At 42.2% G+C, this 23766-nt stretch overlaps 1 pseudogene; it reads right to left on the bottom strand.

Moving 5' to 3' along the window:
- Positions 1-18919: 18919 nt before the first annotated feature.
- On the bottom strand, positions 18920-20736 carry LOC147966012 (uncharacterized; annotated as a pseudogene).
- Positions 20737-23766: the final 3030 nt, after the last annotated feature.

Here is a 23766-nt window from a genome sequence, read left to right on the forward strand (position 1 = left end):
AACGGAAGATATACTATTACCAGAGATGAAGCAGATGAGTACGAGAGGAGAGCGGAGGCAGCCCAACTCCACGCTGCAGCTCAACAGGCGATAACCGCTACATCACAGTATGATCCCAGCTATTCTTCGTCGCAGTACGACCCCAGCTACACCTAAGGGTATCCGCCAGGCTATCCCTGGCAATAGACCAACTTAGGCCAAAAGCCTAAGCTTGGGGGAGTACGTATTTCTCACCGACATTACATTTATGTTCACACACTCATTACTAGATGTCGGTGCTTATACTCTTTCACTGTAATATCCATGCTAGTTTATTCTCTTTTTCCTGCTTTCTTCTTGTGTGTTTGATAAACTTTAAGAAAAACCAAAAAAATTAGTAGTAATTTATTTTTCTGCAGTAGTAGTAATTAAAAAGAAAACCCAAAAATATTTCCCATTCTTCTTTTGCTTGTTGGGAGCTTTCCCGTGTAAATAGTTTTATTTCTTTTCTTTTCTTTGGGGGTCAGTAGGAGAAGACCATGATTAAATTGTTAAAGTGGCTCTTATATGCATTATTGTTGATTTAACCAAGAGCCCATATTGCCTTGTCTTCTCCTATTTATTGAATGCTCGCAGATTCCAGCTTAGTCCAATGCACGTGCACTCTTATTATCATTCACATCGTTCGGTCGTGCAAGTGAAAGTCAATTATGATGATATATGATGGACTGACTGAGATGAGAAAAGTTGGTATGAACTCGACCTCTCTTTTTTTCGTAAATATGATGAGTTCATCGTTCTTGATTCAGCTTATTATGAGTAAACATGTTTGCAATGACAATTAGAGATCGTAGTTACTTGTGCCATGCTTGATTAGCTATGAGTTATAATGGTTTACCTTGCATGCCAATATGCTATGAAATGGTTATGATGTGGTATGATGAGGTGGTATCCTCCTTTGAATGATTTGACTGACTTGACTTGGCACATGTTCACGCATGTGGTTGAAACAAATCAACTAGCCTTCACGATATTTGTGTTCATGGTGGATTATATCCTACTCATGCTTGCATCCAATGTCTATTAATTTTAATGCATGTACATGGCTGTTGTCGCTCTCTAGTTGGTCGCTTCCCAGTCTTTTGCTAGCCTTCACTTGTACTAAGCGGGAATACTGCTTGTGCATCCAATCCCTTAAACCCCAAAGTTATTCCATATGAGTCCACTATACCTTCCTATATGCGGTATCTACGTGCCGTTCCAAGTAAATTTGTATGTGCCAAACTCTAAACCTTCAAATAAACATTATATTTTGTATGCTCGAATAGCTCATGTATCAACAAAGGCTGCCCTTATCTTCCATGCTAGGCGGGTTATTCTCAAGAGGAGTGGACTCCGCTCCTCACTCACGAGAAAATGGCTGGTCACCGGGATGCCCAGTCCCATGCTTTATGCAAACTAAATCAAAATTAATTGCAAACAAAACTCCCCCTGGGACCTGATGTATGTTGGAGGCACTCGTTGTTTCGAGCAAGCCGTGGATTGATGCTTGTTGGTGGAGGGGGAGTATAAACTTTACCATTCTGTTTGGGAACCGCCTATAATGTGTGTGACATGGAAGATATCGCCATCTCTTAGTTGTTATGTTGACAATGAAAGTATACCGCTCAAAATATTATTTATCTCTATTTCAAAACCGAGCTCTGGCACCTCTACAAATCCCTGCTTCCCTCTACGAAGGGCCTATCTATTTACATTTATGCTGAGTCATCACCCTCTTATTAAAAAGCACTAGCTGGAGAGCACAGCTGTCATTTGCATTCATCACTATTAATTTATATTGGGTGTGACTATGATTGGATCTCTTTTACCATGAATTACAATGTCTAGTTAGTCCTTGATCTTTAAAGGTGCTCTGCATTTATGTTTTGCGGTCTCAGAAAGGGCTAGCGAGATACCATCTTGTTATATCATATTATGATTGTTTTGAGAAAGTGTTGTCATCCGAGATTTATTATTATGGCTCGCTAGTTGATTATGCTATTGATATGAGTAATTATGAGACCTGAGAATTATTGCAAATGTGGTTAGTTATAATCTTTGCTGAAAACCTGAATGCTGGCTTGACATATTTACAACAACAAGAGCAAACAGAGTTTGTAAAAGTTTTTCTTTCTTTTTCAGTTTGTTAACTGAATTGCTTGAGGACAAGCAAGGGTTTAAGCTTGGGGGAGTTGATACGTCTCCGTCGTATCTACTTTTCCAACACTTTTGCCCTTGTTTTGGACTCTAACTTGTATGATTTGAATGGAACTAACCCGGACTAACGCTGTTTTCGCAGAATTGCCATGATGTTGTTTTATGTGCAGAAAACAGAAGTTCTCAGAATACCTGAAACTCCATGGGATGTCTTATAAAAAATAATAAAAAATCCTTGCCAAAGATGAAGTCCAGGGGGCCCACACCCTGTCCACGAGGGTGGGGGGCGCCCCCTCCCTAGGGCGCGCTCCCTACCTCGTGGGCCCCCTGAGGCTCCTCCGACGCCAACTCCAACTCTATATATTTGCTTTTGGGGAGAAAAAAAATAGAGGAGAAGAAATCGTCGCGTTTTATGATACGGAGCCACCGCCAAGCCCTAAAACCTCTCGGGAGGGCTGATTTGGAGTCCGTTCGGGGCTCCGGAGAGGGGGATTCGTCGCCGTCGTCATCATCAACCATCCTCCATCACCAATTTCATGATGCTCACCGTCGTGCGTGAGTAATTCCATCGTAGGCTTGCTGGACGGTGATGGGTTGGATGAGATTTATCATGTAATCGAGTTAGTTTTGTTAGGGTTTGTTCCCTAGTATCCATTATGTTCTGAGATTGATGTTGCTATGACTTTGCTATGCTTAATGCTCGTCACTAGGGCCCGAGTGCCATGATTTCAGATCTGAACCTATTATGTTTTCATGAATATATGTGAGTTCTTGATCCTATCTTGCAAGTCTATAGTCACCTACTATGTGTTATGATCCGGCAACCCTGAAGTGACAATAATCAGGACCACTCCCGGTGATGACCATAGTTTGAGGAGTTCATGTATTCACTATATGCTAATGCTTTGTTCCGGTTCTCTATTAAAAGGAGGCCTTATTCCATTAGGACCCCGCTGCCATGGGAGGGTAGGACAAAAGATGTCATGCAAGTTCTTTTCTATAAGCACGTATGACTATATTCGGAATACATGCCTACATTACATTGATGAATTGGAGCTAGTTCTGTGTCACCCTATGTTATGACGGTTACATGATGAACTGCATCCGGCATAATTATCCATCACCGATCCGGTGCCTACGAGCTTTCCATATACTGGTTTCCGTTTATTTACTTTCCCGTTGCTATTGTTACAATCACTACAAAATACCAAAAAAAATTGTTATTGCTTGCACTACTCTTTTGTTACCGTTACCACCACTATCATATTACTTTGATACTAAACACTTTGCTGCAGATACTAAGTTTCCAGGTGTGGTTGAATTGACAACTCAGCTGCTAATACTTGAGAATATTCTTTGGCTCCCCTTGTGTCGAATCAATAAATTTGGGTTGAATACTCTACCCTCAAAAACTATTGCGATCCCCTATACTTGTGGGTTATCACTTGCCGTTCTTCTTGAAGTTCCCCGTCTTCCCTTTGCCCTTTATCTTGAAACTAGTGATCTTGTCAACCATCAACACTTGATGTTTTTCTTTGATTTCTACCTTCGCCGATTTTAGCATCGCGAAGAGCTTGGGAATTGTTTTCATCATCCCTTGTATATTATAGTTCATCACGAAGTTCTAGTAACTTGGTGATAGTGACTAGAGAACTTTGTCAATTACTATCTTATCTGGAAGATTAACTCCCTCTTGATTCAAGCAATTGTAGTACTCAGACAATCTGAGCACATGCTCACTGCTTGAGCTATTCTCCTCCATCTTGTAGGCAAAGTACTGTCAGAGGTCTCATACCTCTCGACACGGGCATGAGTATGAAATACCAATTTCAACTCTTGGAACATCTTATATGCTCCGTGGTGTTGAAAACATTTTTGAAGTCCCGGTTCTAAGCCGTAAAGCATGGTGCACTAAACTATCAAGTAGTCATCAAACCGAGCTTTGCCAAAACGTTCATAATGTCTGCATCTACTCCTGCAATAGTTCTGTCACCTAGCAGTGCATCAAGGACATAATTCTTCTATGCAGCAATGAGGATAATCCTCAGATCACGGATCCAATCCGCATCATTGATACTAACATCTTTCAACTTAGTTTTCTCTAGGAACATATCAAAAATAAAACAAGGGAGCTAAACGCGAGCTATTGATCTACAACATATATATGCTAATACTACCAGGACTAAGTTCATGATAAATTAAAGTTCAAGTAATCATATTACTTAAGAACTCCCACTTAGATAGACATCCCTCCAATCATCTAAGTGATCATGTGATCCAAATAAACTAAACCATGTCCGATCATCACGTGAGATGGAGTAGTTTTCAATGGTGAACATCACTATGTTGATCATATCTACTATATGATTCACGCTCGACCTTTCGGTCTCAGTGTTCCGAGGCCATATCTACATATGCTAGGCTCGTCAAGTTTAACCTGAGTATTTTGCGTGTGCAAAACTGTCTTGCACCCGTTGTAGATGGACGTAGAGCTTATCACACCCGATCATCATGTGGTGTCTCGGCACGACGAACTTTGGCAACGGTGCATACTCAGGAGAACACTTTTATCTTGAAATTTAGTGAGAGATCATCTTATAATGCTACCATCAACCAAAGCAAAATAAGATGCATAAAGGATAAACATCATATGCAATCAATATAAGTGATATGATATGGCCATCATCATCTTGTGCTTGTGATCTCAATCTCCGAAGCACCGTCATGATCACCATCGTCACCGGCGCGACACCTTGATCTCCATCGTAGCATCGTTGTCATCTCGCCAACTATTGATTCTACGACTATCACTACCGCTTAGTGATAACGTAAAGCAATTACAGGGCGATTGCATTGCATACAATAAAGCGACAACCATATGGCTCCTGCCAGTTGCCAATAACTCGGTTACAAAACATGATCATCTCATACAATAAAATATAGCATCATGCCTTGGCCATATCACATCGCAACATGCCCTGCAAAAACAAGTTAGACGTCCTCTACTTTGTTGTTGCAAGTTTTACGTGGCTGCTACGGGCTGAGCAAGAACCGTTCTTACCTACGCATCAAAACCACAGCGATAGTTTGTCAAGTTAGTGTTGTTTTAACCTTCACAAGGACCGGGCGTAGCCACACTCAGTTCAACTAAAGTTGGAGAAACTGACACCCGCCAGCCACTTGTGTGCAAAGCACGTCGGTAGAACCAGTCTCGCGTAAGCGTACGCGTAATGTCGGTCCGGGCCGCTTCATCCAACAATACCTCCGAACAAAAGTATGACATGCTGGTAAGCAGTATGACTTGTATCGCCCACAACTCACTCGTGTTCTACTCGTGCATAAACATCTACGCATAAAACCAGGCTCGGATGCCACTGTTGGGGAACGTAGTAATTTCAAAAATTTCCTACGCACACACAGGATCATGGTGATGCATAGCAACGAGAGGGGAGAGTGTGTCCATGTACCCTCGTAGACCGAAAGCGGAAGCGTTAGCACAACGTGGTTGATGTAGTCGTACGTATTCATGATCCGACCGATCCGAGTACCGAACGTACGACACCTCCGAGTTCAGCACATGTTCAGCTCGATGACGTCCCTCGAACTCCGATCCAGCCGAGCTTTGAGGGAGAGTTCCGTCAGCACGACGGCGTGGTGACGGTGATGATGATGCTACTGATGCAGGGCTTCACCTAAGCACCGCTACGATATTATCAAGGTGGAATATGGTGGAGGGGGGCACCGCACACGGCTAAGAGATCAAGAGAGTAATTGTTGTGTCTATGGGGTGCCCCCCTGCCCCCGTATATAAAGGAGCAAGGGAGAGGCCGGCCCTAGAGGGGGCGCGCCAAGTGTGGGGAGTCCTACTAGGACTCCCAAGTCCTAGTAGGATTCCCCTTTCCTTTCCGGAGTAGGAGAGAAGGAAAGAGGGGGAGAGGGAGAAGGAAAAGGGGGCTGCACCCCTTGTCCAATTCGGACCAGAGGGGGGGGCCTCCTTCCTTTTGGCCTCTTTCCCCTATTCCCGTATGGCCCAATAAGGCCCAATACTTCTCCCGGTGAATTCCCGTAACTCCCCGTTACTCCGAAAATATCCGAATCACTCGGAACCTTTCTGATGTCCGAATATAGTCATCTAATATATCGATCTTTACGTCTCGTCCATCTCGAGACTCCTCGTCATGTCCCCGATCTCATCCAGGAGTCCGAACTACCTTCAGTACATCAAATCACATAACTCATAATACAAATCATCATCGAACTTTAGGCGTGCGGACCCTATGGGTTCGAGAACTATGTAGACATGACCGAGACACGTCTTCGGTCAATAACCAATAGCGGAACCTGGATGCTCATATTGGCTCCTACATACTCTACGAAGATCTTTATCGATCAAACCGCATAACAACATACGTTGTTCCCTTTGTCATCGGTATGTTACTTGCCCGAGATTCGATCGTCGGTATCTCAATACCTAGTTTAATCTCGTTACCGGCAAGTCTCTTTACTCGTTCCGTAATACATCATCCCGCAACTAACTCATTAGTTACAATGCTTGCAAGGCTTATAGTGATGTGCATTACCGAGTGGGCCCAGAGATACCTCTCCGACAATCGGAGTGACAAATCCTGATCTCGAAATACGCCAACCCAACAAGTACCTTCGGAGACACCTGTAGAGCACCTTTATAATCACCCAGTTACGTTGTGACGTTTGGTAGCACACAAAGTGTTCCTTCGGTAAACGGGAGTTGCATAATCTCATAGTCATAGGAACATGTATAAGTCATGAATAAAGCAGTAGAAGAATACTAAACGATCAAGTGCTAAACTAACGGAATGGGTCAAGTCAATCACATCATTCTCCTAATGATGTGATCCGGTTAATCAAATGACAACTCATGTCTGTGGCTAGGAAACATAACCATCTTTGATCAACGAGCTAGTCAAGTAGAGGCATACTAGTGACACTCTGTTTGTCTATGTATTCACACATGTATCATGTTTCCGGTTAATACAATTCTAGCATGAATAATAAACATTTATCATGTAATAAGGAAATAAATAATAACTTTATTATTGCCTCTAGGGCATATTTCCTTCATTAAAGTCCTGGGCTCCAACTTAACCATATAAAGCACGCATGAGGTTCTGGAGTGTGTGTGGATTTGTTGGCAGGGCAAGGCTCAACATTAATCTGCCGGGGTTTCGGAAGGCTGACACAGAAACATGGCGAAGGGTAGTCCAAGAGATCATGGATCATTTCAATGTTTCAGAGCAGTGGAGAATGCAGGTGGAACACGTTGCACTGAAGAAGGCTAGGGATGTTTGGAGAAACTGGAAGCACGTGTTGTACAAGAAGTACTTGAGTGAAGGCAAGGACCCAATCCCCGCATACCCCCAAATTACAAAGGCAGACTGGGCAGAATTCAAAAGGGCCAGGGCAACTCTAGAGTTTGCTGCGAAGAGTTTCAAGCAATCGGAACTTCAGAAGAAGAACATACACCCCACCGTATGGGTGTGGCAAGATACTACGGCATGAAACTGATATGGGAACAGGAGGACAAATAAGCAGTAGTGGTGGGTGGGGATCCGGCCTTTAGTGAAATCAAGGGCGAACACGTCAGAGACTACTTGCACATGCAAAGAGGCGTGATGATGGAACTTATTACTCTGAAAACGCATGTGACGCCAAACTGTATGAAGTGATGATAGAGGCTTCCAAGATCCCTGGAAGGTTCTATAGGAAATCGGGGCCATGTGACATTCTGTCCATTGCTCTAGACACAAAAGAGCCCCCTGGCCGTGCAAGGGGTATAGGTGTTAATGTCCTGCATAAGAGGGCTTTCACACTCAGCAAAGAAGAGAGGCTTAGCATGAAAAAGCGAGGAGTGAAATGAAGCAGAATGCATTGTTTGAAAAGTTGCAGAAGGAGATTTATCCGGCTGTTCAAAAGGATGTTGAGGAGTCAATGATGATGCAGAAGACTCTAACACTGACAGATAGCCAGCAGGTGGGAGGGGAGGCGGGCATGGATGATGCTGCTTATTGCGTGACAACACTGCACAAGAGTAGTTGTGCATCAGCTGACCCCAGCGACACTGAGACTGCAGCTGCTTGTGATGATGCTATATCTGATCTATCTGGAATGAAAGACAGACTGAAGGGCGTCCTTACACATTATGAAGGTACATTAAAATGTGCAATAGCCTGGGTTTGCCCACCCTTCTTGGAAGATGGCCTCTTCTTGGACAACGTGCCATTGAAGCCGGGCTGTGTGAAGTGCTACGTGACTGAAGTAAAGGCTGGATTCATTGAATTTGCCATGAAGAATGTCCTAGGAGACTTTCATGAGCAAAGGACCTTGGGAGAAACACTGTTACATCACATCCAGTGGCCACGAAAGGGAATAGAGTTCATCGATGAGATTCCTGAAGCCCCGCCAAGAGCAACCACTGTCGCCCCTCAACCGGTGACGCTCTACATGCCAGAGCATCTCTCGCGGGCTGATGCATCAACCTGTGATCAGCCGGACCGACTTTGTGGCGTACAGTTCATGTCATCCTCCGCCCCAAAGCAGCCAGTGGCAAGGCCTACAACTGCTGATGATGCACCACCGGTTCAGATGCCGGCCGCTGAAGCAGTGGGGGGAGACCCAGCTGCAGCACATGCTCAGCAGACCAACCTGGTGAAATAGACTGCTAAGCAGTCTGATGCTTCATAACCACCTGCTAAGCAGTCTATAGATCCAGAACCGACTGCTCATCAGTCCATCAGTCCGCAGGCGCGTGATCAGCATACCAATGCGTCAGCACTTCCTGCTCAGCAAACCAACGCGTTGGCACGGCCTCCTCAGCACACCGACAAGTTGGCACCACCTTCGCAGAAACCCGACATAGCTTGAACGCATGGTCAGCAGTCCGATGCCTCTGTTCCTACAGCCCGGTAGTCCGTCACAGCAGCACCACCAGCTCAGCGGTCCGGCATAGATAATCCGTCTGCTAAGCAGTCTGTCCAAGCTTCACTATCTGCTCGGCAGTCTACCATGCAGGCAACCAGACGTTCTGCCAGAAATGCTTCAAGTACCAAGAAGGAAGTGGCCAAAAAGGCTACACCCACGACCACGAGGAAGCGCACCAGGAGAGTGAAGAGGAAAGAGAACGATTGCCTCTTACTTAAAGCACTCATCGCCCAGAACCAAATTAACAGCAGCTTGTTCGAATCAGGGAGTAATATTATTTCTGACGCCATAGATGATGAAGAAGTCCAATTGTTGCTAGCTAAAAGTAAAGCACACGTACTTAAAGCATGCTATTACGTCCATGGCCAGCCATTTCTTGTTGGCGAATACTTTGATGAGTGTAGCTCCAGTTGCCGCGAGTTACATGAATATTGCATGGATCAAATGTCAGCAGGTCATCATGCTTTGCTAGTCCACTACAATAGAGATCATTTCCGACACGATGCTGGTTCCATCAATGTGAGTTTCAAGGACTTACATCTCTTCTTCAACTTCAACGTGCTCGATGCCACTCTTGTTAGATACCTGATTTTGTAAGTACTTAACAAATTCTGATCAACTTCTCCGTACAAGGCTGTAAATGATAAACAGCTAACTGCATTTTATTCCTCAAACGCGCAGAGAAGACAAAGTGAGAGTGTGTATTTCATAGATCCTGCATTAGCAAATGGCACAACATTACATGAAAGGACCGACGGGACTGGGCCGTTAACACGGTCGTCCGTATCTTCGAAAACACGTCCCATGCAGAATCATTTCTCCGGCCATATCATGAACAGTAAGTCAAGTAAACAACCACGCATACACTGATTGTCTTTCAGATTTCGACATCATTTGTAAGTTCATGGCTTTCTTAATATGTAGCAATCACTGAATATTGGTATCCATTGTTCCAAAAAAGAACACAGTTTACTACATCGATTCTCTCAGAGAGTCAACAAACACTCAGGATCTGACGCATCTTCAGCAATTCTTGGATAGGTATTGAATTCTATGATGTTGAACTTAATTTGCATTCATATCTGGTTCAATAATTGATGTTTTCAAAATTCATCATCATTTGCAGTGTGCTCGCATTATGGGAAACTAAAACAGGGAACCTGTTCAAGAGGAAACTACCTCTGCAGCACGAGATCGTTTCTCCGGTAACACACCGAAATCCATTATTTTCGGAAAATTTATCCAACAATCGGCAAATACCTTCCCTTACGCTAGTCAAATGTTCAAGCTTCTAAATAAGCCTCTTTCTATTTTGTCCAAAGAAAAAATAATTCATCTAACACCGGTTAGGTTGTTCCTAATAGGACAAATACATGACTAATTTTCTACAAAAAATTTCAGTGTCCTCGGCAAGCAGCAGGGACCAACCTTTGTGGATACTATGTTTGCAGACACATGATCTCCATCTGCAAATCTGCTGATAATTGTGACGATCCTTGCGAATCAGTACCAGTAAGCCTATCTTAATTAATATCTTCTACTCCACTCATATGGCACATTCTGATTTTAAAAATACTGCAGCTCATCTTAAAACCGAGGACCCCTGAACCTCTTCCGGCTGGTGAATTGCTGATGGTTCGGAGATTTATCAGTGACTTCTTCCTGGATCACTAGATCAATCCCACTGGTGATGATGAAGATTTCAGCATGGTTTCTCCTGAAACATTGAGTAAGAGTTAGCCGCTGAACATATAACGCATGGATCCATTGTTTTCCATCTGATGAGGTCTTCGTATTTCATACACTATGATTAATTATGTAATGCATATATGTGTGGACAAATCATTGGAATTTAGCTACCATATGTTCAATTGCAATTGTTGCGAAATCTGATGAATGTTCTTCCTGTGGACACTATTTGTTCAATTGAATATTGTGGCGAATTTGCTTTTTGCCTGCCGATTCAAAATGGGATAGTTTTGTTTATTTTTCAGTTGAATATTGTGGCGAATTTGCTTTTTGCGTACCGATTCAAAATGAGATATTTTTGTTTTAACCTGGCAATTGCTCCGCACATGGTTCAACTAAATGAGTGTGTGCGATCCACATCGGAAAGCATACGTCAATTGTAGCGGAACCGTCGGTGATACACCACAGATCGCAAACAATTTGCAACGCTACTACGTGTGCGTAGGTTCTCCAGAACCGTTTGTGATATCGCGTTATCGCACACGAGAACTGGGAGTAAACCATGCCCAATGCAAAATACAATCCCTGTCGTATTTTTTTCAGGAAACGTGTGGGATCCCAAACAAAAAGCACACGTCACTCTTGCGGCAACCGTCGGTGATACCTAAAAAATCACAAACCGTCTCCAGCACTTGTATGTGTGCGAAGGGGCTCCTGAACCGTTTGTGATAGAACATTATCACATATGGTAATTATTAGAAAACGTGTGCGATGGAGTCTAGCATGGCAGACGGGTTATGAAGAAAACTCGTGTGCGATAGGGCACAAATCACACACAGTTCATATGTTGGCACGTGTGCCTTACATACTGTTTTCCAAACGGTTCATTGCGACAGACCATATGGTTTCACTACGTCATTAGAAACTCTTAATCACCGATACCACACGTGTGAAAGAATTTAGTGTGTGCTGCATCGCACACGATTATATTTTGGAAGGCCTCTGGATCACTGTTCCATATCCCCGACGGTTTCTGGGTCGTGTGGGAAGGACACCCTATCGCACACACTCACTTGGCGACGGTTCTAATGCCGTCGCGAAAAGGGGTAAAAACCGTTTGTTTAGGACCGACATGCACCAGTGTTACCCTACCCTAGGTACATGTCATCGTCACCTCCCGCTGGATAATCACGTACGATGGTTCTCCACCCGTTATCTTCCCGCCTACATGTCTGATTTTTTTCCTTCTCCTCAAAACAAAATGTGCCAACACTAAACCGGTTTTTCCCTGCATTCCTTCAAGAATATAAAAAAGAAATAAATATGCTAAAAAGGGGACTTGAACCTAGGTCTATAAGCCCAATATCCAACTCAAGCACCTCTACTTGTTGTTTACTATACATAAACAATGGTCTTTGAACCCCTATTGTTTCTATCGCATCAGCCAAAAAATGTTAATTCTAGATCTGATAATTTTGCCATAAACACCATGATAACTATGATATGATCATCTTGGTAACTTCAAAATATCAGCACCCTGGTAACAAAAATATCATGCTAAAGGATGGTAACTACATCGTTAGTAGGCTGGTAACTAGATCGTGAGAATCATGGTAACTTTACACAAAAATTACCGTGGTATGTTCAAAGTTTTTCTCTGTGTAAAAAGTTATCATGGTGTTTGAGCGTAAGTTAGTGGCTCCGCGGTGCATAAATACCAAGTTTTTAATTTTTGCACAAAAGTTATCGAGGTACGTTTTAAAGAAAAATTATCACCCGAATCAACGTTACCATGGAGTTTGTAGATAAGTTATCATGGTTGCGATGCATAAATTATCATACTCTTCACACATGAGTTACCGGGATATGCTTTCTACCCAGTCAAAGTTACCACGGTGTTTGAACGTAACTTATCATGTCCGTCGTGCAAAAACTACCATGTTATTTACATAGAAGTTATCAAGGGTATATCCAACAACCTTCCCACTCCATGTCAAAGTTACCACAATGTTAAAACATAAGTTACGAGGCATGCCGTGTGAAAACTACCATGCTATTTACAGAGAAGTTATCGAGGATATGTCCAACAACCTTCCCTCCTTATGTCAAAGTTACCACGGTGTTTGAACGTAAGTTATCATGCCTGATGTGTGAAAATTACCATGATATTTACACAAAAGTTACCGAGGGTATGTCCAGCAACCCCCCCCCCCCTCCATGTCAAAGTTACCACGTTGTTTGAACATAAGTTACCAGGTCTGCCGTGCGAAAACTACCATGATATTTACACAGAAGTTACTGAGGGTATGTCCAACAACCCCCCCCCCCTCATTTCAAAGTTACCACGGTGTTTGAACGTAAGTTATCATGTCTGTCATGCGAAAACTACCATAATATTTGCACAGAAGTTACCGAAGGTACGTCCAACAACCCCCCCCCCCTATGTCAAAGTTACCATGATGCTTGAACGTAAGTTATCAGGTCTGCCATGGGAAAACTACCATGTTATTTACACAAAGTTATCGAATGTATGTCCAACAACCCTTCCCCCATGTCAAAGTTACCATGTTGTTTATACGTAAGTTATCGGTCCGACGATGCGTAAACTACCATGCTATTCGCACAGAAAGTATCGGGCTACATTTCAACAACCCCCTCCCCCGGTCAAAATTATAATGTTTTGCATGTATGTTATCAGGGTGTTGCATAAAACATATGATGCCATTTACACATAAGTTACAGAGGTGTGTTTCAAATAACATTTTCCCCCAGGGTCAAAGTTACCACGGTATTGTGAATGTAGGATATGAGGTTTGCCGTGCAAATAATACCATTCTATTTACCCATAAATTATTGGGGGTGGGGTATGTTTCAACATTTTTTTACCCCAGATCAAAGTTATCGTTGCGTTTGGACATAAGTTATCGTGTCTCTGGTGCGCCAATTACCATGCATTTGCATAGAGATCAGAACATTCATTGAACACTGTTTTTCTTGATCTAAGATTATTTCCTATGAATCCTCGTCATCGCGTGCTTACAAAAATATTGGAAAATGAATAAGAAAGAAATAGGGGGGCTAGGACGTAATGGAGGTTCCTCAGCGAAAAGAAAACATCAAGGAAAATGGTTAAAAAGTGCTATTTGTATGCTTTTGCAAAACAATTAGTCTAGCCGAGCTGGTTACTATGTTCTTCAGGTTAGTTGCTGGGTGTGGGTTTGAATTCTATATTCAACATCAATTTTTTGACAAAAATCGGTATGAAAAGGGCCTGCCAATAAATCTAGCACATAGAGAAAATCGTGACGGATAAAATATAGAGAAAAAAATCACGGTGGTCAACGCCAACGTCTCTGGAAATCTTTCCACTAAATGCATCATCAAGTTCAGCTCGTTCAGTTTAAGATTAAATGCACCATCATATCCTTTGCCCATAAGCGGCTATCGCCGGTATCCAAACCCAACTCTCTCTGTGTGTGTATGTGTGTATGTTTACATTCGCAATTGAATGTGCAAATTAGCTCAACGTTTGGATGCACGTGGTGAGTGAGTTATAATAGCCTGAGTTAATTGTAAATCATTCAATGCAACACCACTATGCAAAAAAAATATTTTTTATTTTTTCATCACAGCAATGTATATAACACACATACGCACAAACGAGAAGCAATAACAGAGCAACTATAATAGTAGCAGTACACGCTCACATAGCATCTTTGTCTAACCGTGTGTATGCATTAGCAGCAACAACATTAGACACCTTTCCCTCCACTAGTAAATGCGCACGTGCAACACACGTTAATATTTAGGCAATATATTAATTGCACGCGGATATTAGGTATGCTATTATTTGTGTGTCAATCATGTGATTAGTATAATATTTGGTATGATATTAATTGCACGTTAAACACGTTTAACGCTCGCCATTGGAGCAATTTAGGTCGTTGGACTGACTTAGTTCGATGGTCGAGATCAGTTGAATCTGCCTCTTTGGGTCTTTTTATATTGGTATAGATGCATACACATTGGTAGAAGCAGCACAACAGTGGCATCACTTCAGTCACAGAAAAAAAATCCCTATCTCTCTCTCCCCTCTATCTGTCTCCCCCCCCTCTCTCTCCTCCCTCTCTCTCTGCGTCTCATATCACCTGAGGCCTGGTTCAGTCAGGGAGGAGCGGCAAAAAGGGGTTAGAACTTAGAAGAAGCACATCTGCCGCCAATCGTGCACAACTCCGACTGCTCCTCATCGTGGTCAGCGTGGGGTTTAGCCTTGGGTAAAACTGCTCTCTCCCCTGCACCCAAGGGCGGAGCTGGAACTAAAGTCACCCTGATGCACCGCTTTAACATGTCGTAACATTTTCAAGCAAAAGTGCGCTAGATAAAAAATGAGCTCCATAACTTTGGGCATGGATTATGTCACACTTATAGAAAAAGATGTATACATTAAAAATATGAATCAAAATGTTCATTACAACTATGAAAGCGAAGAAAAAATTACTTGGAAAAGATATTATGTTTTTAAAATCTAATACTTGAATGATTACTCAACCTAAGAAAGTATAGCCAAATTAGGAGTTAAACCCACAACCAACACCCTACATTTTTGTCGAAACTTGTGATATGTGAATAAGGTTTAATATAACGGCGGTACATTTATACATATAGTCGCAAGAATTGAGAATGAATAATTACTGAAAATATAAAAGGGAAAGGTACCGCGCTAGAGCTGCTTGATCGTAGCACTAATACACTGATGCAACGTTGGCAGTCTCCTGTCTTGTCTTGCAAATAGCGCATATGCACATTAACAAAGGCTATATTTTTATGCGAGGGACAAAGACTAATTAGATAAACTGAACTCTCCACCTTGCAACAGCCTCTTACAAAGAACTACAAAGGTCTAAAGAAATAAGACATCCTAGAATTGAGATTTAGGACGTCTATGCATGATACCTTGAGTTGGGGTTGAGAGCAGCGGCCGGCTGATCGGATCAACGTGCATGAACACTAGGCAGCTGGAGAATGGGACGCAGTGTCGGTCTTCCGCCGTGGTCCGTCGACCGGTCGCCTGTTCTGCTGTTTGCGTGATGGCGTGATCGATCGAGGGGAGGAAAGATCGATTTGTTTCTCTCCAGGTTAACACGTCATATGTGGGTGCTACTTATTGCTATAGTAGATCAGAAAAGAGAAATACGGTGTCAAAATCTGGACGATGATCATCCTGTAATTGACTCACTCACGTCCATTCATAGCTGAATGTTGAGCTAGAACCTGTTAGAAATATGTTGTGGTCTATCCCCTATTCCTCCGCGCTTTTCCATGGTGCCGCTCACAATCGCATATCCGAGGCTAGGGGGTAGGGACCGTTTTATACTGCGTTTTTAAAAAGTCCGTCTCTTATACAGTTATAAGATTCCTAGTCTTTAAACTAGTTTCCGAATAGAGTCCAGATCAAACTACCAACCATGATATAATTTGTCTGTTAGCGGATCCTATCCGTCGAGTCCCCAAAGCATGCGCCTGTGAACAACGCGTCATAATAGAATATAAATTCCTCTATTTATGTAGATCAACATTGGCCGTAATCTAATTACACGATCTAGCTTCTTCCAATTATCAGCGTATCCGGGTAGTCTTTCCAATATATAAAGCATATTGTATTCCACCAATAATTGACCAGCTTCCTTAAGCATGCAACACTTAAGTACATTCCAGCAAGAGTAATTCCATGCACAAAACACATGTATAATTTCATATGAGGTATTCCGAATATTAATGATAATAAGTATTTGAATATGGTTGCAGGACAGATAATCCCAAAATCTCCCATTTGTCCAAAACGATCATTCAAAAAATTCGTAAACCCATAGCCTGAACATGTTTACCAAATACCACCTGACTAAGTGACTTAGTCAAGGGATCAGCAACCATATCAATACTAGGTAGAAACTCTAAAGAAACAGACTTAAGTCTATTAATTACATCACGTATAGTGATACTTTCCTTCAATATGTTTGATCTTGTTGTGGAACTTGGGATATCTGGAAACCTTTATTGCAGCCTGATTATCACAATACACCACCACTGGTTTGCTAGAACTTTCAACAATCTTCAAAGTCAAAAGAAATTCCTTCAGCCATACCGCCTCCTTCACAGCTTTTGACGCAGCAATATACTCCGCATCCATGGAAGATAATGCCACTGAATCTTGCTTCTTACTACTTCAAGATATAGCGCCACCAGCTAATGTAAATAGATACCCAGACGTAGACTTCCGGTCGTCCATATCACCCTGCCAATCAGCATCAGTATAGCCCTGTAGTTGTAGACCCTTTTGGTTAAAACAGAGTGAATAATCCAGTGTTGCTTGAACATAATGAAGAGCATGTTTAATCTGATTCCAGTGCCCAATTCCTGGATTCATTTGATACCTACTCACCACTCCAACAATATAGCACAAATCGGGGTGTGTGAATAACATGGCATACATCAAAGATCCCAAGGCAGAAGCATATGGAGTCTTCTCCATTCTCTTCTTTTCCTCAGGAGTTTTAGGACACATACTCTCACTGAGTTTAATTCCTACAGCCATGGGCACTAAAGAAGGCTTGTAGTTTTCCATAGAGAAACGTTTAAGAACAGATTTTAAATAATTCCTTTGAGACAAACCCAAAGTACCTTTATTCCGATCTCTAAGTATTTCCACTCCTAGAACATAGGAAGCGTTTCCCATATCTTTCATTTCAAATGTAGAAAATAACCAAGTTTTAACTTCTACCAACATTTCCTTACGACTAGAAGCAATAAGTATATCATCAACATACAGTGACAAGAGTGTAAAATTTTCTCCCATTATTTTAAAATAAATGCAATGATCTCCTTCCATCATAGAAAACCCATATGATGTGATAGCATCATCAAACAAAATATTCCATTGCCGTGAAGCTTGCCTAAGACCATAAATAGATCTATTTAGCTTACACACTTTTCCCTGATTTTCCTTTTCAACAAAACCATCCGGTTGAGACATATAAATCTCTTCTTTCAAATGACCATTCAAGAAGGCGGTTTTAACATCCATTTGATGAAGTTCCAGATCAAAGTAAGCAGTCAACGCAGCAATTATACAAATAGAAGTAAATTTGGCTACAGGGGAAAAAGTTTCCACAAAGTCAACGCCTTCCCTTTGTGTGTACCCTTTAGCAACCAACCTAGCTTTGTATTTTTCAACATTTCCAGAAGCATTCAGTTTCCTTTTAAAAGTCCACTTTGATCCAATTGCCTTCCGGTCATTAGGTAGATCAACTAATTCCCAAACTTTATTCTTTTCCATGGAGTTTAGTTCCTCATGCATGGCTTCCATCCATAACTTTGATTCTGAACAAGACATGGCATGTTTAAAAGATTTTGGTTCTTCCTCTAAACTAGAAGTTTTAGAGTATACTTCCCCCATAAATACATAATAATCATCAAGGTATGATGGGGCTGCTACATTCCTCCCACTTCTCCTAGGCAAACTAGTTATGGGAGTCTCAATATTAACGTTGCCATCAATTTGATTTTCCAGATTGTTAGAATCAGTTTCAACATTAGTATCTAACGGAGTTGTCAATAATTTCACTCTCGCACGTTTGGCACGGCGAGATGTATCTTGATCTAGAAAAACGACATCTCTACTTTCAATTAACTTCTTGTTCTCCGGATCATAGAATCTATATCCATTTGACCCAGAAGCATATCCAATAAATATTCCTAGAAAACTCTTAGGCTCCAGTTTTGTTCTTAGTTGACTAGGTACTCTAATCTATGCATTGCATCCCCACACTGCTAAGTTCAACAATGTAGGTTTCCTCCCTTTCCATAATTCATAAGGAGTAGAACTAACAGATTTAGAAGGTGAATGATTAAGCAAGTAAACAGCAGTATGAAGAGCCTCTCCCCAAAATGATAAAGGAAGATCAAAATATGCCATCATAGACCTAACCATGTCCATTAAAGTTCTATTCCTCCTTTCAGCTACGCCATTTTGCTGAGGAGTATATGGTAGGGTATAATGGTGAACAATTCCATTTTCCGTGCAAAAATCATATAATATTCATGACGTGTATTCACCACGATGATCAGTTCTAAGCACCTTGATCTTTTTGTTCAACTGATTTTCTACCTCAGCTTTAAATACCTTAAACATGTCAAAACCTTCCGACTTATGCTTAATTAAGTAAACATAGCCGTATCTAGAGAAATCATCTATAAAAGTAATGAAATAGACCTTCTGCCCAAATGTAGGTACAGACATCTCACCACAAATATCTGAATGAACAATAGCAAGTGGTTCAGTAGACCTTGACGCTTTAGGAAAAGGCGCCCTGGTCATTTTTCCTACAACACATGCCTCACAAATGTCGTAGTCTTCCCACTTGAAGTTTAAATTCCAGAACTAATTAGCCTTTTAATTCTGTTCTTTGAGATATGACCCAAAGGAAGATGCCAGAGATATGACTCTGAACAATTATTGTTTCCATCTATATTCCTCACTACCGAGTTCTGTTCATTCACCATACAATCCATTCTATCGATGTCCATAAAATCCTCAATATAGTAGAGACCATCAAATCTATTTCCTGATTGAACTAAATTTCCATTCATCAATATTTTAACTTTGCCATCTCCAAATAAGACCTTAAAACCAATAGATTCCAGTCTAGAAATAGAGATTAAATTCTTTCTCATGCTAGGGGAATAGACTGTGTCTTTCAAAATTAATTTTCCTCCTCAAGGGAGTTTGAGTGTATAATCACATATGCCCAAAATATCAGCTTTTGCAGTTGTTCCTAGATAAATAAATCTAGTTCCTTTCGGTATGGGTTTTAAAGAGGTGAAACCAACACTATTCCTTGCAATATGCGAAGTGGAACCAGAGTCTACTATCCAATGATCTGAAGCTGAAGTAGTAGACAATGATTCAAAACAAACAAATAGATTGTACGTACCATCAGGAGAAGAATTATCCTTCTTGTTGCCCTGATGCTTGTCCTGGTGCTGCTTCTTAGGCTTGTCGTCTTGTTTATAAGGCTTCTTATTCTTGCACTCAGTTCTAAAATGCCCATACTCTCCACAACCATGACATCTAAATTTCCTCTTATCAAAACTAGAGTTTGGACCTCTTCCATTATGATCATCCCAGTTTCTATTCCTATTGATTTTGTCCCTGAAATCACCTCCTTGATTCTTCTTCTGCCAACGCCTCCTATCTTCACCAAGGTGCAACTCCTGATGATGTGAGTGTCTCTCTTTCCCTTGTGAAGTTTTCCTATCTTCTTCCATGAGCAAATGATGCCTCAAATTGCGCATGTTCGGTAATCTTTCAGAGTGACAGAATGATATTTTAAATTGTTCCCAAGTGTGCGGAAGTGAGTTCAGAGCCACCATTACTTGCACCTCCTCAGAAAAGGGATAGCTAGCATTTTTGAATTCCTCATTCAGCACGCACAACTTGTTTAAGTGCTCATTGACAGAAGTAGTATCTGCCATCTTAGACGTCAAGAATCTGTTTAGCAAGCTAAGCACTTTGATTAAAGAAACTTCACCAAAATCCTCTTCCAGCCTTCTCATAATTCTGTGTGCAGCAACCTCTATTTCATATTCACCTGCCAACGAATCAGACATGGAGCCAAGAATAAAAATCCTAGCCTTCTTATTGTCCTTATTCCACTCCTTGAGTTCTTCTGCATAATTATCCTTTTCTTCATTTGAAGCGTCATCAGCCGGTTTGTTAGGCTCGGCGGTCGGAATCACATACTCAATATTCTCAGTTGTAAGTAGAAACATCATCTTCCTTTTCCACACAGTGTAATTTGTGCCATCTAATTTTTAGTTCCTGAGCAACTCAGCAAAAACACTATTGGAGGCCATCTTTCCACAAAGTTCAGTAGAGAATTCCTTTGGCAGTGTTGAATTACAACAGTAGCAGGTGACAGCCCAGACAATTTCCAAGCAATCGTTGAGGACTAGCTTGTGTACCTTGCAGGGGCCCGGTGTACTGCAGCGGACGGCGACGGCGGCCGACGATAGTGGGGACTGCTGCAGGACGTGGGCTTGGAGGCGAGCTTCCGGTGGAGGGCGGCTGAAGATCGTGCCGCCGGCGGAGTCGGCGACTTCGGGGCGGCGGCTGTCGGTGCATTCCCGGCGCAAGAGAGCATCGCGGCGAGGCGGGAGTGCAGCAGCGCGAGACAGGAGCAGCGCGGCGAGGCGAGAGTGCGGCAGCGCAAGACGCGAGCGGCGCGGCGAGGCGAGAGTGCGGCAGCGCAAGACGGGAGCGGCGGCGGCACGAGGCAAGGGAATCGATCTGGAGCGATTTGTGTGCGGCGGGCGTCACGGAGAGAAAACCAGATCAATCTAATTCCAAGTTGGACTTGTACTAGTTGATCACGAGCAGAGTACACAGCGGAATTGTTTTCTGATCAAATCGAGTCGTGCGACTACTGTCGTTAACCCTAATCGGCTCTGATACCAATGTTAGAAATATGTTGTGGTCTACCCCCTATTCCTCCGCGCTTTTCCGTGGTGCTGCTCACAATCGCATATCCGAGGCTAGGGGGTAGGGACCTTCTTATACTGCGTTTCTAAAGAGTTCGTCTCTTATACAGTTATAAGATTCCTAGTCTTTAAACTAGTTTCCGGATAGAGTCCAGATCAAACTACCAACCACGATATAATTTGTCTGTTAGCGGATCCTATCCGTCGAGTCCCCGAAGCACGCGCCTGTGAGAAACGCGTCATAATAGTGTATAAATTCCTCTATTTATGCAGATCAATATTGGGCCGTAATATAATTACACGATCTAGCTTGTTCCAATTATCAGCGTAACCGGGTAGTCTTTCCAATATATAAAGCATATTGTATTCCACCGATAATTGACCAGCTTCCTTAAGCATGCAACACTTAAGTACATTCCAGCAAGAGTAATTCCCTGCACAAAACACATGTATAATTCCATATGAGGTATTCCGAATATTAATGATAAAAAGTATTTGAATGTGGTTGCAGGACAGATAATCCCAACAGAACCGATGTGTTGCCGCAGTGACACCATTAGCAAAAACTGCAAAACGTCCCAAAAAACAAGAGCACAAGAGAGTTACACGGATCCATCAGTTTGCCAAATGAGAGGCAAGAGAAAGGGGTCAATTGGGGGAGTGAACCTGTCTCGACGATGTTGTTGTACCTACAGTCAAGGAGCGACCGGCTTCCCACGGAAATACCGCAGCCCAGTCCTGCTTTCGCCGCCGCTCACCATGAAGAGGACTGAGATTTAAACAGCATTGGGTCTCTTCGTTGCAGCCGGCGAGGAACAGGGTTGCTAGGGATTTGGATCAAATTAAGAAGGGAAAGAAGAGGATAAACCTGGAACGAACCACAGTGGCAGGAAACAACACAATGTCATCGTAGTGACGGTGGTGGCCAGTCGGTGGAGGGTTGCCTTGCTCTCTGCAGCCATGATTGCCTCGACAATGCCTCCAAGGGCTCGAGAAGTGCCTTGAGGTCCTCTCAACCATGGCAGGCGCGTGAGGCCGTGGCTCACCGGAACTCAAAATCTAGGGTTTGGGAGGGAAAAGACAGGGCGACTGAGGATCCCACGGTAGTCGTGCGTGCGTCGGTTTTAACGTGATCTATGTTTGATTCGGAGGCAACTATGGTGCGGGATTGGGTTTTGACGTGATTTATGTTTAATTCGGAGGAAATTATGCAGCGGGAGGGAGACCTTCCAGTTTTAAGTTGGGTGGGGTTGAAAAACCAGATGACGAGAGGTGAGGGAGCGTACGTCGGGGGTGAAAAGAAGAGATTAGATGAAACGTAAGAGAGGAGAGGGAACCTTACGTTTTTTTTAGATAGTAGAGAAGATAGTCAGGACCGGTCCTCAGCATGTGCAATAAGTGTGGTGGAACAGGCCGGGCCTCCCTAAGTCCAAGAGCCCTCATACAGGAGTAAAGCTACATGTATGAAGCGTTTATGCTGGTTTTATGGATTAATCCAACGGCGAACTCTATCGTTGGGCGTCAGATGGGGAAACTGGCCCATCCCTTCAAATTGAAAGGAGAAGTTTAGTTAGTTGGAAGGAGCCCATAGGAACACATGTCTTTTTTGCTCTTATAGGTACTCCCTCCGTTTATTTCATGTCTGCATATAAAATTTGTCTAGAGTCAAACTTCATAAAATTTGTCCAACTTTATAAAAAAATAGCAATATGGACAATACAAAATTAATATCATTAGATCCATCATGAAATTATTTTTCATACTATATAACTTTAGTATAGTTGATGCTGATATTTTTTAATATAATTTTTTCAACTTTACATGGTTTGACTTCAACATATTTATTTGCGGAGTAAAAAAGAAATAGAGGGAGTACATTAATGAATACTAAAACCAAACACACACGTTGCAATGCAATGTAGCCCACGGCTCAGTTCCCAACATTGCACACGGAAACCTAGAAAAGGAACAATAAACAAAAGTCCATCTCAAAAGGAAATTAGGCCCAATTAAAATGCATTTTTGGTCAAATGTGTCATACATATTACAAGTGGTACAGAGTAGACACACGTAACCTCTAGATCACCAAAACCCATTATAATATGTATGACACATATGACCAAAAATGATAAAGTAGTGTCAATGATTAAGTGACAAGGTCCTCGTAAACATCTTGTGTCATCTAGATTTCTTTATTTGCCTAAGTCTAATTAAAGACCGCTATCAAGATATTTCATATACCATACACTATAGAGATATTTTTTTAGGGATACACTATAGAGATCTATCAGAAGACATGTGGCTGAAAAAAGTGTGCTTCTTTTTAAGAATGCACACAAAAACATATATGCTATATTAATGCAATAGTCACAAATTAGTCAGATAAAACATGTAAATTTATAATTT

The sequence above is a fragment of the Triticum urartu genome, chromosome 6A (assembly GCF_056163025.1).
Source record: "Triticum urartu cultivar PI428250 chromosome 6A, HENAU_Tu73, whole genome shotgun sequence".
Classification (NCBI taxonomy): Eukaryota; Viridiplantae; Streptophyta; class Magnoliopsida; order Poales; family Poaceae; genus Triticum; species Triticum urartu.